The 18,934-nt window shown below is 34.0% G+C and overlaps 1 pseudogene; it reads right to left on the reverse strand.

The window, feature by feature from the left end:
• Positions 1-651: 651 nt before the first annotated feature.
• The window catches only part of LOC144252475 (activating signal cointegrator 1 complex subunit 3-like), a 43,181-nt pseudogene continuing 24,898 nt past the window's right edge, over positions 652-18,934 (reverse strand).

Here is an 18,934-nt window from a genome sequence, read left to right on the forward strand (position 1 = left end):
TTAAGTCAGCTTGTCTTGAAGTGGCACTCTATATATTTTATTTCCACCAGTATTATATCTACCTTTTCTAAGATCAGTATATTCTTTTATTTTTTTAATTGTCATTGGACTCTGAAATATAGTTTTACATCATATATTATTAACATTTATAAGAAATTCTTGAAATCATTTCATTGTGATCAGATCAAAGTATAAATTTTGCTCACAAGACACACTGTATATCACCTCATAGATTTATACATTGTATGATACAGAGTTAAAATCCTAACATGGTCACACCTCAATGTAGTTTGTCTTTAAAAAAGGAAAAAAAAAACAGTATTCATGTAAACAGTACATTATGAGATGTAAAATTTGATTGATAACTCATATAACCTCAAATATACACAAATTATAAGATTATTCTACATGATCATTCATTTTACATGTAAAGAAAGAAGACAATATTATAAAAGGCAACATTTGTTAAAAGGCCACTGTGGCTAACTTGGTGTCACTGGAGTCAGTACTGCAGCCACTGTTAATTTCCTGGATGTCTTGAGGTTAGGAGTTGATTCTGTCAAGCCAAACATCAAGTAATTCAACTTTGTCCAGATGATTGAACAGCCAGATTCCTTAACAAATTCCTCCAAATGCACTGTTTGGGTCAGGTTATTGTATTGCCAGGTCAGAGAAGGCATCAGAGACCTCTCTGTGGACCTGCATGGAAATGCTTGCTCGTGTGACGTTGAGGTAAATGTCATACTGCTGGTCCAGACCAAGGTAGCAGTCGCTCATGAGTTAGAGAGTGTAGATATACCTAGAATAAGAAAACAGAACAAAAATGTAAAACGGTTTTCCTAATCAGAGTCACACATAATTCTTTTATAACTCTAGTGGTAAGATTCTGCTTACCTTCCATGTATTTCAGTGGTGAAAAAAGAAAGGGAAGCAATGTGATGATTTCGAACATATCCTACTCATCTTAAAACAATAAGTTCTCTCTTGTCCACTTCTCCAATATCAAGAACCATCCTTCATCTTTTGATTTGGGAAATGGAGGGGTAACTGCAGAGCTCTCTCGCTTTCCCTATAAACCACAGAAAAAGATAAACTATTGACTACTAGACGTAGTAAATAGATAAACTATTGACTACAAACTTTTCACATGGTTTGGAGGTGGTTAAAAGGCAGTGCTCAGGGCTGGGATTGTGGCTCAGTGGTAGATCGCTCGTCTAGCTTGTGCAGGGCCCTGGGTTTGATCCTCAGCACCACATAAAAAAAAATAGATACAATAAAGATATTATGTCCAATTACAACAACAAAAAAAGGCACTGGGGTCTTACTGGAAGGCCATAAAAAAAGAGTTCAGCACTTCCATCTGGGATGTCTTTAATTCCCTTCCTTTGTGGTGATTGATATGTTTTTGCATGTTTCTTCTGTACATACAGACAACCCTTTGAGCTATTACTACGAGAATATTTGGCTCAGAAAGAATAAAGCTCTGAATCCTGACATCAAATTAGTAAAATCTCAAGCCATTCCTCCAATTAACATTAATACCCCACTTATAGACAAACAAACAAAGATATAGCCATGTGAACCAAATCTTCCCAGTCTTATTCACAAAGAACTGATGCTTAGGAAAACAAACAAAAACCAGTCAAGACTAGACTGTAACTCAAGATAATAAACAAAATATCAGATCAATATCTTCTTTCCACCCAAGAATAAAATACACATAAAAAAGCACATAGTATATCAAAAGTTCCTTTCTCTGAGGAGTGAGGAATGATAAGTCATGCAATTTGTAACACACAGGAATCACCACAATTTAACACTAGCACCAAAGTTGGAGCTGGGGGTTGTAGCTCAGTGGTAGAGCACTTGCCTAGCTCGTGCAAGGCCCTGGGTTTGATCCTCAGTACCACATAAAAATAAGTAAATAAAATAAAGGCATTGTGTCCAACTATACCTAAAAATATATTTTTTAAAAAATTAAAAACAAAAGACTAGTACTAATGTAATGACAGAATCTGGAGTCTTTATCTTGGACCAACTTTTACAAAAACAAGGTTATTGTAATGTGTCTTTAAGACAATGACTTTATGGCATAAAACATATTAATAATGACATGTTCCTATTGAGATTTCACTCTGTATTCCAAGGGGAGATGCTTCAGTTATAGCATTTTAAAACAGAGCCAGAGAGTAATAAAGTTCCATAGCAGTTAGGAATAAAATCTACAATTTTTTTGAACATGATTAAATCTAATTTTAAAGTAGATTTTGAAGGTTAAAAAAAAGAAATCTACCTTTGCTCCATGATTTTATCTTTATTATTATGATTTTTATAACTATTTCTATGATTAGTTTATGATTATTATTATTTTTTGGAAGCTGGAATTTAGTAAGTCATCTAGAAATGCTAATATTGAAGCTCTGAAATGCTAGAGGCCTATCAGTTCATGTTCATATTGGCTGATATTTAGTATTAGAAATGAAATGAAGTGAGACCTGTACTGAAAGGACATTGTAACAATACACATGACTATTCTATGAAAACAGAGGGGCTTACTCATCGCAGAGGGTTACTCTAGATATTAAAAACCCTGAATCCACTAGAATAAAAAGAAAAAAAAGGACAAATTCTTTCTTATTTCAATTACTATGGTACTAAAAACCAATCAGCTCACGCTATGTGTACTAATATTCTTAGAGGACTAAATAATTAATTTTGGTGTCAGAGGCTAAAGAAAAGAGCATAGTAATTTAAAATAAAACTACTGTACATTTTTGGTCTGTATGAAATTGACAAAGCTCTCTCATGTGCATTATAATGAAGGAAGCAGCTAGATGTGGCAACTGAGTCTCAGAAAAGCTTAGCTTCTTATTCAAATTCAATAGAGCTAAGAAGGAAAGCTTCAATTTCATCTGCATCTGGCCTAATGTGGTTCCTATACCAAAGTACCTCTAGTGCGGTACTTCTCAAACTTTAATGTCCTTAAAAATCATGTGTACATGGGGGGACTGAGGACGGTAGAGCATTACCTAGTATGTGTGAGGCCACTGGATTCAATCCTAGGTACGAGAAAAAAACAAACCAAAACAAAAAAGGATCAAGTGGGGCACCAAAAAGAGCTTCAATTTTGCGATTCCCTCAGACCCTGAGATTCTGATTCAGTCATTCAGGAGTGGGGCCAAGAATCTACACTATAAAGGCACTCCAGGAAATTCTGCTAGACTGAGTGTGTAAAGCACACTTTGAGAATAGTAGTCCAGGCAATATATAATTATGTAAGGTGGATATTCTGGGGTTGAAAAATGACACATGAGAACTGACTGACTACTGTCAAAGACTGACTCTTGCTGGTTAAGGCCAGTTGAGAAAGCAGGATTCATGAATGACACAGACACATTAGTAATAGAAAAGATATGTGTGGTGGCTCATGCTGGTAGTTGGTGCCAAATATTTGAGAATGGAGACCAAATACTATACCTTGTGGAACGCAAAGTGGACTCTCTGCAAGCTGACTTGGAGCACATACTCCTGAACAGCATGCAATCTGATCCATTTGTTGTCATCTCGTTTGTCTGTAGTCAGAGTTGAGACAGAGTTCATTGTGTCCTTCAGCTAAGTCATCCCATGAGCCTTTAACACTTTTGCCAACATCTATCACTGGCAAATGAGATAAAAAATTCCATGCCTAAAAAGAAAAAAGGGAAAACAACAAAAACTGTCACATGGAGTAATCAACTAAGAAATAGTGTAATTTTAGAAAAAAATCAAACTTTTAATTTTGAGATTAATTCTGAATTAAATGCAATTGAAAGAAATAATGGACATCTTTTTGCATTGTTTACCCAGTATCATGCAATGGTGGCATTTTTCAATACCAGGATACTGACATTGACACAATCCACTGATTATTCAGGTTTCCCTAGTTTTTCTTGTACTTGTACATAGGTGAATATATGCAGAACAGTGCTTTTTAAAATCCTCTTTAAGTTTTTTTTTTATAAACCAAAAAATTATTATCTAAACTTTTAACTTATTATAAATGCCTCTTCATATTGAGTGGTTATTGACTATACTAAAAAAAGAGGGATTAAAAGTGTTTATTGCTATTTTTTTAAAGATAAGCATCTATTTTAACGTTTATGTGACTTTTAAGGTAGAAAACATTACTTAGCGATATAAAGGAAATCTGAAAATAAATCTGTGATGCAATTGTTGATGTCAGTATAATCCATTGACACTTGTTATATAACACAGGGAATCCTGTAAGACTAGGGTTCCTTGTAGAAACAAATAGGTTTTTTTGGCGTTATCATGCTGAAAGTACCAGTTAAAATCACACATATTAAAAGAGTAGAAATATTTTACCAACTTTATTCTTGTCTTTTAAATTAAAAGATATTTTTGAGTAATCAGTATTCCAATAGTACATGCTTAACAATGCTGAAAGAACAAATGAAGGAGTGAATCTTATATCCACAGAAAGTATATAACCCAATTAACTTTAGGACTAGGTAACTGTAACCTTTTTTTAACATTTACAATTATGTGGTAATGTAACTATTGGTCAAGATAACTTCTTTTTTAACATTTATTTATTTTTTAATTGTAGTTGGACTCAATATCTTTATTTATTTTTATGGGGTACTGAGGATCGAACCCAGGGCTTCGCACATGCTAGGCGAACGCTCCACTGCTGAGCCACAACCTCAGCCCAAGACAACTTCTTAAAAGCTGTTTTATCAGTTGTTACCTTCTAAGGTCATTTTAAAGTTACACAACAAGTTTAATTTTAGTTTTCCTTTTAGTTCTTTTATATATGATATGGATTTCCTTATAAACTTTAATTTTCTGTTTGCTAAGACTTTAGTGTTGCTGGTATATGTAATCAAATGCAGTAGCCCTGATGAACCAAACTATCACTTAGGAATTAAAAAAAAATAAAGATAAAAAATAGATCCAATGCAAAATTTCAATTCAACTCCAATCCTGTAACTTGTCTTGTGAATTTGAAATTATGCCTACAACGAGACTTCTGAAATTGAAATTGTCAGGCTACAAAATGTACTTCAAGTACAAATGATGGTGTATCTCCTACTAGAACCAAAAGTCACTGAGTTCAGAAGCTGCACCAATTAATATTCTAATATTGGCCGACACAGAAAAGTGGTCGAGGGAACACTTAAATATACAATTTCTGCAAAACATTTAATTTTGTGAAACAAAGCAAGTAATATTTACCACACAAAGCAGGACTTCATATGCTTTTGTACTCATACCATTAAATTAGTCACCAATATGAGGTTTTCTGATATTAGCAACTCACTGATATTTTTCTTTACAAAGCTTCCAAATGTCTAACTGTCTTATATTTACATATGACATCTTTTTGTAGGACTTATTATTATGTTTTAACTTATAATGTGTACACATATATTTATTTGGTATATATGTATATTTATGTATATAAAACATGAGCTTTTTTAAAAGAAACTGCTAAGATATTTCAATACCAGCCAAACATATCTATCTGAGGATTAATCTTCATCTATTGAATCAGGCAAGAGCACTGCCATGCATACAATTATTTAATTAGCAGCCAAATCCTCTGCCAGTCAGCAACTGTTCCAGGCATACTGATGGGGTAGGAGATGCAAATCTCACAGTTGTACTGCTTTTTCTCATTACTACTGCAATTAGCACTTAAATTGATGCTTTAAACATACTAATTTCTGGAATAATTCAGGATTCTATGTTACCTGGGATCACCTCACTGCAAAGCCAACACCAGATTGCTCTGCAAATTGAAGAACTTTTGAGCCAAATAACCATCATCATATCAGACAGAGCCAATTTGCATTTGGTTTTAAAGATAACAGAATGGAAATTTATGCCAATAAATTAAATAAGTTTACTTGTGAATTCTCCCTGAACTAATTATTACAAGTCTTGTTCAAAAAAAAAGTTTTACTTGGAAAGATAAAGAGACATGCTTTAAAAGTTTCTTTAATATGTGTAAATACAAATCAATATAATCATGTTATAAATCCTGAACATTCACTTTGACACATTTAGGGTAAAACTGCTTAAGACTTAAAAGGCTAGAAAGCCAAGTATCTGGCATTGTTCATTTGGTTTTTGGCCTTCCAAAAATTGTTTAGATTTAACTTTCCTTATAAGTTACATAGTGAACAAATAAGGGGTTTATTTGAAAGAATCTCTTTGAATATAGGAATAATAATGTAATTAAAATAAGAGTGGAACATAAACAAGTAATTGAAGGAATTAGATGAAAATATACCCTACCATAAAAAGGGCAAAACTCCCTAGAAGAGTTGGAGTAAGGCTCATGGGTAATGCAATCTGGTGATGGAAAGGCTAAATGGAGCCTTCCAAAGTGAGCTTGAAAGCCTTATGCTGAACAAGTTCTCATAATGCCAGTAATGTTATTAAGCACTATTACTATCATTTGTTCAATTATTATTCTATGTCAAGAACTATATAAAGCAGTTTACACAATACTATTTTGCTTAACTTTCACAAGAATGTCATAAGATATATATAATGTTTCCATGGTTAGTAAATGGCAAAGACAGAATTTAAACACAGGTGGGACTGACTTCAAGCCCTAAGTTAGAAAACTCTTGGTACAACTTCACAGAGTAAGGCGGCCTTACCTGCTTTGTTTTGGTGGCCTGTAGCTCCTTCTCGACCATGGAGCTGAATATATGGTCTTTCCCTACACAGGCATGAATCAGTTCAGGGAGGCACTCAATGGAGGTATGGCACCTAGCACGTGAGCACTTTATAACTGGTTTCCATTTCCTTAGAAATTATATCAACACCAACAAAATAACTCTTTCAAAGCACAAGTAAGATTTTCTGATAACATTGGTGTGTATGATATTAACAATTGTTAAAAAATTATGATATAACTCTTTATAGGCCATTATATTAAGTTTTAAATATTGGCTAACATTCTTTATATCAACCTAAGGCAGTATCACTATCCTTGTATGAAATCTGTAAACTGTAAATAATGTATCAGGTTCAGTAAATACTTAAAAGAGTTCATATGCAGTGGATGTCTTTCTATAGGAAGCACTGATGTGAAACAATGTTTCCATGGAGATAAAAGTGCGGATGTGAAACCCTGACATGATTTTGGTGAATGTGTGCAAGTGTCTACTATAATTACTTGAATAAAATTTTAAATTTTAAGTTTGGGGAGCACAGAATTTAAAGTACACTTTGGAGATCTTTGAGATAATTTTAAGTTGTGCCAGATCACAGGAACACGAGCCACCTAAATGTTATAGTAAGAAGAAAATATAGTCGAAATTATATTAATATTGAATTTTTAAGTGTGATAAGAAAATTGGACCAAATCTCCTACACCCTCCAGCAGATTCCCTCATAGATGATGCTGTGTGAGGTTGTGCCTTTAATGTGCTTTCTATACTGCTGAAATCCAACTCACATAACCTTCAGAACCTTACCAGAAGAGCTTCTGACAAGTTGTAGATATATCTACCTTCTCTCCCTGTCACCTGTTGCTGCTATGGCTCACTCTCTGAATGTGTCTGTTAGTTTCCAGGGACATCCTATGGTAGGGACTCAAGCATATCTGTCACCCTGTCACCCAGTACACTTGATTCAAATTAGGGATTTTTCTTAGGGCACCCCAGGTGTTCCTGAGGTTTTTGTTGGCATCTGTACTTGGATGGCTTAAATAACTGTGATCCTCATGCAGCTGACAAGAGGTAGAGGGTGCATGATGGCAAGCCAGACTATTTTGGTTATCTCCATAACTTTGAAATAACATTCTGGCTGCAAGGTATCTCAACTGCTGTGAAACATTGGTGTGAAAGGATATTTTCATTTAAACACTTTCAATCTAGCTTGTAATGTTCTTTTCCTTGTTGAAACATTTGCAGCCATGTATGTGAGACCTAAGTGTTAAATTATTTGATACTATTATAAACTCAGTACAGATTATATCTTGAACTACCACTACACCTGACTATCTAGTTTTGGACATTTCAGATCCATAATTTACTATTTTTTAAAAAAAAAACATTTTCTTTTAGTTGTCATAGGACACATATCTTTATTTTATTTATTTATTTTTCTGTAGTTCTGAGGCTTGAACCCAGCACCTTGCATGCGCTAGGTGAGCCCTACCACTAAGCCGTAACCCCAGCTCCCCATGGTTTACTTTGGACAATGGATTTCAGATCCCTCAGTCTCTTCTACTTAACAGAAGCTGCCAATTTATCTTGGTTTTAGATCACAAAGCACTTAATAATGTTTTCTTAAATAAAGCTGATAATGTATAGAAATAAATGCAGTTAAAATAGAAACATTTAATATTGTAAAGGGAGAACACACAATTTAGGTAGGAGAAGGTTAAAATGAATTGTGGTTCATCTTGGTACTGAGGGCAGGTCTCCTTCTGGGAAAGGGGCATTTTTACTCCAAAGAATCAATATTGTAGGCACCACATGAAATTCCAGTGTCTATATGTATTTTAATAAGGGAATTTTGGGGAATCTGGGGGTATAGCTCAGTGGTACAGCCTAGCATGCATGAAGCCCTGGGTCTGATTCCCCAAAATACCCACTCCTCCCCCCAAAAAATTCATTAAAAAACTTTTAAAAAATTACATTGCAAATTAAGACAATTACCTGAAAAGGTGAAGATGGTGCTGTTCTATGTTTGGTAGGTAAGAAGAGAAGAATCTTTTAACCACCGGCCCTGGATCAACATCTGAACGAGATTGGTGGTATTCAGGGCAGTCACCAGCCAACCTTTGTTTGCAGCCACATCCACCATTGCCTGAATAGGCAAAGAGCACATGTTACAAGAACATCAAGGCATTCACCCTCTCCCATTGGAAATCTTACATTAGCTTTAACAAAACAAACAAAAACAAAAAATCAATCATTTTATCACTAAATTACTATTCATCCAAATAAAAACAGAATAAACTACAGTTGGATGAGGAAAGCAAAATGAATTTCCTGTAACATCCTACAAAAAGTCAAACCCTAAGCTAATTTTAAGAGTAAAACCTCATTGTACTTTGAAAACAAATACTTAATAATTCACTATATCAAGAATACTAGTAGTTGCATTTCTTCTTTTTTAAAACAATTCTTTTTAGTTGTTGATAAACCTTTTTATTTATTTATTTATACACACTGCTGAGAATTGAACCCAGTGCCTTATGCATGCTTGGTAAGTGCTCCACCACTAAGCTACAACCCCAGGCCCTTCACAGAGTCTTTTAAATTTGAAAACTATTTATGATGGTAAGGAGAGAGAAGGTTTTCTTGTGAAATACTCATTTTTCCCAAAAAGCAAGTTAAGAATAGAGTCTTGTTCTCAATGACAATAATACACCACATCCTAGGCAAAGGGGCAATTGCCAGTGGTACATGTGGAATGATGGAGAGCTATTCATATCAGTCTATACATTTAATCCAAAGTTTTATGAACAAACAAAATGCTGCATTTGCTTAAGGCAAAACTAAACAGTGAAATCTTATTAGTTTAAACAGTGAAGTCTTAGAAGTTTACACAGGCAAAGCCATTTCAATTAAATTAGATTCTGGAGAATGCTGTCTTAAAGACACATAAGTTAATATTATGATCTTAGGCAGTTATTTCATACAGTTTTAAGACTCCACTCTCTTATTTTTGGATGTACCTAGCAAAGCATTACAATGATACTTTAATGGTAAATATCTCACTGACAGCAAAATATTTAAAAAATATTGAACAAAAATCTATTAATTTTGAAATAATTTTAAGCTGTTCTAGTAAAATCAATTTCCTGTACTTCTAAGAATTTTGACAGAAACACATTCTTCTAAGTTGCAAATTTCCAATTCTGTGTTTTCTAATTTACAAAAAGTAAACTATTTTAATAAATTTGGTTAAACTAACCTATGATCTCTTTATATACATTACAGGGAAATAGAATAAAGTTTTTGCATACCCTAATTAGTGTTAAAGGATGGTCAAAATGATTTTTAGTACCTGCTAACCTGCTAGTTATACATCATAAAGCCTGAATGTTGGTGTAATAAATATATGTGTCTTGGGCTGGGGATGTGGCTCAAGTGGTAGTGCGCTCGCCTGGCATGTGTGCGGCCCGGGTTTGATCCTCAGCACCGCATACCAACAAAGATGTTGTGTCTGCCAAGAACTAAAAAATAAATATTAAAAATTCTCTCTCTCTCTCTCTCTCTCTCTCTCTCTCTCACTCTCTCTTTAAAATAAATAAATAAATATATGTGTCTTTATGTTCATGTATGACTGTGTGTACACATATGAATGTACATATTTATGAATCCAGAGAAGACATATTTATATTTTTTTTTACAAAGAAGAAAAATGCACTTTTTCTGTGAAGTATAGGAAACAAGCAGGTTATGATGAATATATGCTACATACAGAAAAAAGTAGTTCACTAGTTGTAACTTTTAAGACTTGCTAAGGGAAAAGGAAAAGAAAAATGAAAAATTATACCTAATTCAATATCATAACTTGTAATGTGGAGTAAGTATGGCAATTTTATGTGTGATTTTACATTACAACTTGACTGGAAATAAATTCCAGACCAAAAATTCACATACTAAGACAGCTGGATGAATGAACCATATGTTCTTAACTTTGAAGTTTTGACGATAAAGTTGAAAGATTGCATAAAATTTATGAGTCTTCCCCAGAATTTTTTATTTTATGATCTAGATGTGAAAATGTAAAAAAAAAAAAAAAGCAAAATAAGTGCTTATCATGTGGAGTAAATGAACGGCCATATCACGAATTGAAAAACTATTATCTTTTATTAGTTTACAGAAAAGGCAGGTGGGTAGATCAAGAATCCGGGATGATAAAAGGTTTTGAGGCTTGTGTGGTAAACCGAATATTATTCCCCTTTTCTCTCTGATCACCCCGCCCTGGTGCTCCTGTTGTCTCCTCCCCACTACTTGATACTGATGCTCCTGTCTCTGCTGAAACATTATATAAATTTCCTTTATTCTCAATCTCATAAGTTTTCTTTAATTTGTACTTTATATTTTTTTCAAATTGAATTTGTAAAGGGGTAAAACTGGTCATGTCATTCTCCTGCTTAAATTTCTTCAATGCCATCATTTGGTAAGGAGAACAAAACTAACATGTCTCTCTGCATTACAGATGGTCAACACCCCACTATCTATTTGGTCCTTGATTTATCTGGTCCTTACTTTTCTCTCTGGCCATCCCCTCACATAGAGCACTAGAAAATTACTGGTATTTTTTCACATTTACCCTTGCTTTTATTTATTTATTTTGTAAAACAAATATCATTCCTTTTGTTCACCTGAGAAATTCCTATTCATTCTTTGGGTCTAGCTTAAACACTACTGAAACATCACTGATTCTTTTTTTTTAAGAGAGAGAGAGAGAGAGAGAGAGAGAGAGAGAGAGAGAGAGAGAGAGATAGAGAGAATTTTTAATATTTATTTATTTAATTTTTTTAGTTTTCGGTGGACACAACATCTTTGTTTGCATGTGGTGCTGAGGATCTAACCCAGGCTGCATGCATGCCAGGCGAGCACGCTACCGCTTGAGCCACATCCCCAGCCCTTCACTGATTCTTTCAGATGGATTTAGTCCTTTCTCTATGCCTTTGCTGCTTTTGAGGAATGCCATCATTATTATAGCATGACTTTTTGTTTACACATTTGTCCTTTGAACTATAGGTTCTTTGATAGCAAGAATCTGGGATTATTTTCTATAACTCCAGCCCTAGCAAAGAACACTCAAAAAATACCTGTTTTACTAAAGAACACTGGAAAGCCCATGGTACATGCTTATAGTCAGAGTGGCTCAGGAGGCTGGGGCAGGAGGATTTTAAGTTCAAAACCAGCCTCAATAATGTAATTAAGGTCCTAAGCATCTTGGCAAGACCCTGTCTTAAAAAATAAAAAGGGCTGGGTATATGGCTCAGTGGTTAAGCATCCCTGGGTTCAATCCTCAGTAACAAACTAACAAACAAAAGAATATAGATTAAAAAATTATAAGAATTATAATAAATTCTGCCTAAGTTACTGTACAAAACAGAAGATAAAACACAAGTTTTGATGTCACACACACACACAGATTTGTATCCTAATTCTGTCTCATTTATAACTCAGGAAGAGTTATACTTCTGAACCTAAGCTACTGAAGCTAAGCTCCTCACTAATAGAAGGGTATCATATTTCACCTCCACATGCTTTCTTTTCCAAGAAGCAAGATACTTGCAGCCCTGCCTGGCCTAAGTGGACAGAATGTCACATTCTTTAGCAAACTATCTGTTAACTGCCAGAGACCAGATTCTGAAAATTTGAGAGATTAAAAAAAAAAAAGCTTCCTTCTAACCATAAAATCTGTAATCCAATTGGAACAGGTCAGCATGGGTGAAGGTGATCTGGCGTTGCCATGACAATGGAAACTTGAAAAATTCAAGAGGTGAACCTGGCCCCAGGAAGCCTGGCTCTTGCCCCTGGCAAGAGCCCTTGCTATGACACTCGCAGGCCTTATATTCACTCCTTACATGTTAAACTGCCTGGTCCAGTTTGTAACGTCATGCCTAAAAGCAACAAAACTAAAGATGGTCCTGACTTCTGATCAGGAAGACCTTAAATATCCAGCTTTATAACACTTTATAACACATATAATGCCTTATATGATACAGACAGGCATCAGAGGGAGAAATGAAGAAGAAACATTGGTTTACATTACATTACATTAATTTACAGTTTTGGTCTTTGTAAGAGTGTTACTTAATTACTGGTCCCTGTAACAGTGTAGTTTAAGTGCTAGTTTTTGTTTGTTTGTTTGTTTTTTAATATAGCTCTTAGAAATGTAAGCTTACATTTTTTGAGGAAACTGCTGCCTGTGGTGAAGGTCACTTGTGATGTCGCTTGGAGGTATTTCACTGCATTCATTCTGCATCTGTGTACTACTTATTGAAGAATTCCTGTGCAAGATTCTTGGCCACACAGTTCAGTAATTTAAACTCACCAATGTTGTAATGGTTAAAAGAAATGATATCAAATTTCCTACAAAAGTTCCACGTAACCTCAGCTCGGGGCCCAGAATTTCAGAGCACTAGCTCATCTGGGTATGCCGGAATCATGAACCTGAGTTCTCCAACAACAATCCCCCCCACAAAAAAGGTATCATATTTCCTTTTAGGTGATCTATGAGCGTAAAATGAAATGTTCTACTTACTATATTAGTACCTAATATACTATGCTACAGAGTGGATACTAATGGACAAATGACTATTTTAAAGTTCCTCTATTATAAGATGAACATCCTAAATCAACCCATTCTTTCTAACAGGAATTTTCTTTGATCTTTTTGTTGTTGATTTCTACACTGGGCAGTAGTAGATGGGCAAAGGAGATGCATGGGATGGAAAGTATAGGTCCATCAAAAGAGGTGTGCAGTTATAGGAAGGCCAGGAGAGAAGGTCAAAATCCGATCCTACAACTTAGGTCACACTGGAAGGTGGGGGCCTTCTCAATTCAGTGGGCAAGTTCATTTTACTCTTCAGAAGTGTGTTAACTAATAGGAGGTAAGGATGGGGGTGGTCTAGGTAAACAAGCTGGGGATCCTGGTAGTATGTACCTTTATATGACTGAGCCTACAAGGACTGACTCTATCTCCTTATCTTTATAGTAGTCTGTCTGGCAGATAAGTCATATATTTTAGCTGTTCCAATTTTATAAAATACATTATTCACTAAAATAGCACTTGTTTAAAAAATGTCTCAAACTAGAGTATTAACTTTTCCTTTTGATTTTTTAAAATATATGACAGCAGAATGCATTACAATGCTTCACCATGTTGGCTTAGGACTTCCTCAATAAGATTCCTAAAGCACAAGAAATGAAATAAAGAATCAATAAAAAATCAATAAAAAGTTTCTTCACAGCAAAGGAAACAATCAAGAATGTGAACAGAGAGCCTACAATATGGAAGAAAATCTTTGCCACCAGCATCTCAGACAGAGCATTGATCTCCAGGATATATACAGAAATCAACAAACTTAACCAAATAAATAAGTAAATAACAACAACAACAACAAAAACAAATAACCCAATTGACAAATGGGTTAAGGAACTAAACAGGCACTACTCAGAAGAAAAAATATGAATGGTCAAAAAATATATGAAAAAATGTTCAACATTTCTAGCAATTAGAGAAACACAAATCAAAGCTACACTGAAATTCTATCTCACCACAGTCAGAATGGCAGAGGTTCATTTATACATTGTTGGTGGGAGTGCAAATTGGTGCAAACACTCAGAAAGCAGTCTGGAGATTCCTTAGAAAACTTGGACTGGTTGTACATTCTGTGTCAAAGGAACTGCTGAGCTAGAGTCAACACTATAAATACAGAGATTTGATAAATTGTGGTATAAAGGTGTATTAAGAATCGTAATACAAAAAATTATGAATGTATTGCACTCCACTATTGTCATGTATGTAAGAAATAATTTAAAAAAAGAAAACTTGGAATGGAACTACCATTTGACCCTGTTATTCCACTCCTTTCTTTATATCCAAAGGACTTAAAATCAGCATACTACAGTGACACAGCTACTTCAAAGTTTATAGCAGCTCAATTCAAAATAGCTATGATACTAACCTAGGTGCCCTTGAAGAGATGAATGGATGAAAAAATTGTGGTATATATACACAATGGAATATTACTTAGTCATAAAGAAGAATGAAATTATGGCATTTGCTTGTAAGAAAATGGAAATAAAGAATATCACGCTAAATTAAATAAGTCAGTCACAAAAATCCAAAGGCAGAATGTTCTTTCTGATACGTCGATGATAAGTCACAACAAAGTGGGGGGGGGGTTCAAAATTCACTGGACTAGGCAAAGGTAAATGAAGCAAAGGGAGGGGGTGACTGCAATAGGAAAGACAGTAGAATGAATATGGAATATCATTCCTATACTCATATAAAAATGAATGACCAGTGTAACACTACATCATGTACAACCACAATAACAGTATCCTAATTGTAACAAGTTACACTTATTCTATGTATGTATAATATTTCAAAATATACTCTACTGTCATGTAAAAAATAATAATGATAAAAAAGAAAAAAACCCTTTCTTTTTCATAAGGTTATAGCTGAAATCAAAGAATTCTAGAATTTCAGAAATGATGGGGACTTTAGAAATGATTTAATACAATTTTTTTAGGAAAAAGTTCCAGAGAAGTTGTGATATCCCTTGTGTCACACAATAAATTGGTAGTGGGGGTAAAACAAAAACCTGATTTTCTTTCTTTGACAAACTGTGGAAAAATTTGGAAGCCCCTGATTGATTTCATGTAATGAAATCATTATGTTTTCTTTGGAGTTTTATTTAGTTAAATTAAGTTTGCCCTGTTCCTACATTTATTCAAGGAGTACTGACAACAACAGAAAATATTCCTCAACAATGAGAACCAGAATAAGTGTGTGCAATCATAGTTCATCTATTTCACCAAGGAATAAAGGTCCAGTGAAGTTGTGAAACTTGCCATCATAAAGAATAAAAAAGTGTCTACCCATTCTGGATCACAGTCTCCTTTTCCACCTTCCACTTTCCAGTAAAGTAGACTTTATTATAATCTGAGACACATTATGCTGTTTTATAAGCATATAAAATAAAATTAAATGTTTAACTGAAAAAAGTAAGAAACTAACTACTCAGAACAATCTTCAGATTCAATGTAATCCCTAACAAATGCCAATAGCATTTTTCTTAGAGATAGAAAAAATCTAAATTATTAAGGAACCATGAAGAACCAAAAAACCAAAGAAATCTTGAGAAAGAATAAAGTTAGAGGCATTCTACTTCTTGACTACAAATTATAGTACAAAGCTTCAATAATTAAGATAGTATGGTGCTGGCACCAACATATACACATAGACTAACAGAACAGAATAGAGTCTAGAAATAAACACACATCCTGTCACTAATCTGACAAGAATACCAAGAAGGAAAAGGATAGGCTTCAATAAATGGTGTTGAGAAAACTGAACATCTACATTTAACAGAATGAAACTGGAACCTTGTCTTACACCCTATGCAAAAATCATCTCAAAATTTACTAAAAACTTAGATGTAAGATATGAAACCATAAAACTCCTAGAAGAAAACAGGGGAAAAGATCTTGACACTGGTCTTAGCAATGAGTTTTTGAATATGTTCCCAAGGACACAGGAAAAAAAGGTGCAAATAAACAAATAGGGGTGCACCAAAGCTACAAACCTTCTGCACAGAAAAGGAAGCCATCAATGAATTTAAAAAATAACATATGTAATAGGAGAAAATACTTGCAGATGTTAGTAAGGTGTTAATATCCAAAACCTATAAGGAACTTATATTATATAGCCCAAGAACAAAAAGGCTAAAAATTCTATTATAGAAAAAAAAGGTGGAGGGACAAATGAAGCCAATAGATATCATTCTGTTGAAATACAGAATGGCTAAGAGACACGAAAAGGTGCTTACTTTCACCAATCATTGCGGAAATGCAGATCAAAATCCCAGTGAGGGCTGGGGTTGTGGCTCAGTGGTAGAGCACACATCAAGCATGTGAGAGGCCCTGGGTTCCATCCTCAGCACCACATAAAAATAAATAAATAAAATAAAGGTATTGTATCCAACAACAACTAAAAAATAAATACTTTTTAAAAAATCACAATGAGTCAACACCTCACATCTGTTAGAATGAATATTATTAAAACAATGAAAGTATTGGCAAGGATGTGGAGAAAAGGAAACTGCTACACACTGCTGGTAGAAATGTAGTTGGGGAAGCCATTATGGAAAATGCACATGGACAGCATTAAGAAATTACACATGGAAAACATCATCATCATCATAGGAATTCTACTTTTGAACACATATCCAAAAGAAATGAGATAAATATCCCAAAGACATGTACACTCTATGTTTATTACATCATTGATTAGAAAAGCCAAGATAAAGAAACAGTCTAAGTGACCCAAGATGGATGAAAAAAAGAAACTGAAACACAATGGGAGATCTTTCAGCTTTACAAAAGAAGAAAATCTTGCCATTTGCAATACTATACATGTGTTAAGAGAAATAAGCTGAAAACAACAAAGCACTGAATAATTTCACTAACAGGTGCAATAATAAAAAGTCAAATTCATAGAAGCAGATTAAAATAATGGTTAAGAGGGGGTGAAAGTGGGGGATATGAGGAGATATTGCTTAAAGGATACAAAGTTTCATTTATGTAAAACAAGTTCTAGACATCTAAGGTACAGAAGGGTGACTGTATTTAATAATATCGTATTAATAGACTTGAAATTTGCTAACTAGATATTAAATGTTCCCACTGCAAAAATATGTGATTATCTGAAGTGATGGATATCTAGCTATCTTGATTCTAGCAATTATTTTATAATTTATATGTATATTTAAGTATCATATTGAACACCTCAAATATAAATCATTTTTATTAAAAATAAAATAGTATTGGGGAAAATTTACTAAATATCATGTTTTAAAAAAATTAAAAATCAATACTTATTTGATTCTGGTGTTATTTGACATTAATTGATAATATCAATATTTGGAGGAATGTAGCATAAATTATGTCTATATTTCCTGTGTATAATTGAAGTGTTTTAAAGTATTAGCATTTCATTCATATCCAAAGAATGATTATGAATCATTATATACCTAACAAGTACAGCTAAGAATTAATTATCTTATAAAAGAAGTACCCATGAATTATAGATATGAGGATGTGTGAGCACTATATACATGAGAAATTCACCTAGAAGACTCCAAAGTTGATATCAAGTTTTTTGCAACAAATTATTCTAATACTGATCTGGCCGCCTGGAAAATTCACTGAGAGTATAACAAAGCTATTCACCAGGGTATGTCAGGTTATTTGGACCTGGCTAGTTTAGAGACATTAACTATCTTTTCTAACTGAATATAATAAGCACACAATATGTTCAAAATACCTTTGAGGAGGGATACTTGTTGAAGACTCTGAAAATAGCTAATTCAGCTGCAACAGTCTTTCTTGATCCAGTGGGTGCTCCAACTAGGACACTACAGTCTGTGTGATACAGTGTATAAAATATCTGTGTCTTCACAGGGTTAAAGTGGCTGAAGTTGTACAGGGCTTCAAATGCATTACATCCCAAAGCCATAATTGGCAAAGGCTGAAGATCCAGTAATTCTGAAAAGATCCAAGAGGTACTTCTGAAAAAAAAAACTGAAAAAACATGCACAATACTGAATACTGTATTTTAAAGAATAACATTTCCTAATTATCTCTAGAGAAGAACATATTTAATATAAGTTCTTATACACCAGTGACACATCTTATTCAGTCACTACATTTAACATAACTGATAAATAGAACACTTTTATTGAAGAATCCCCTATAAACCAACTATATATTTCTCTTCCAAAAAGGGAAATAACTTGAATAAAAGTACATGAAAGTATGTATGTTATGGTACAAAAATAAATCAATGAAAACCATTTGTAAACAGCAGTATTGGAAAGGTCACTAACAAGAGATTTGATCTGCTACACACTGACCAATCCTGAGTAGCTGAGGGATCTTTTGGTATGGCCAATGGAAACAAAAATGAATTTAGCATTATTCAGGAAGGAACAAGGATAGTAGTTTCAGAACACAGCATGACTGAGTAAAACAAAACAAAACAAAACAAAACAAAACAAAACAAAAAACTCTCCTTAAAGGGTACAGGTCTTCTTACTTTCACTAATCATTGGGGAAATTTATGTCTGCAAAGTAAATTTATGTATTGAAAGACACTAGATTTGGTTGCTTCTCATAATATGGACTGGGTGCTGAAGAAA

The sequence above is a fragment of the Urocitellus parryii genome, unplaced genomic scaffold (assembly GCF_045843805.1).
Source record: "Urocitellus parryii isolate mUroPar1 unplaced genomic scaffold, mUroPar1.hap1 Scaffold_43, whole genome shotgun sequence".
NCBI classification, from domain to species: domain Eukaryota; kingdom Metazoa; phylum Chordata; class Mammalia; order Rodentia; family Sciuridae; genus Urocitellus; species Urocitellus parryii.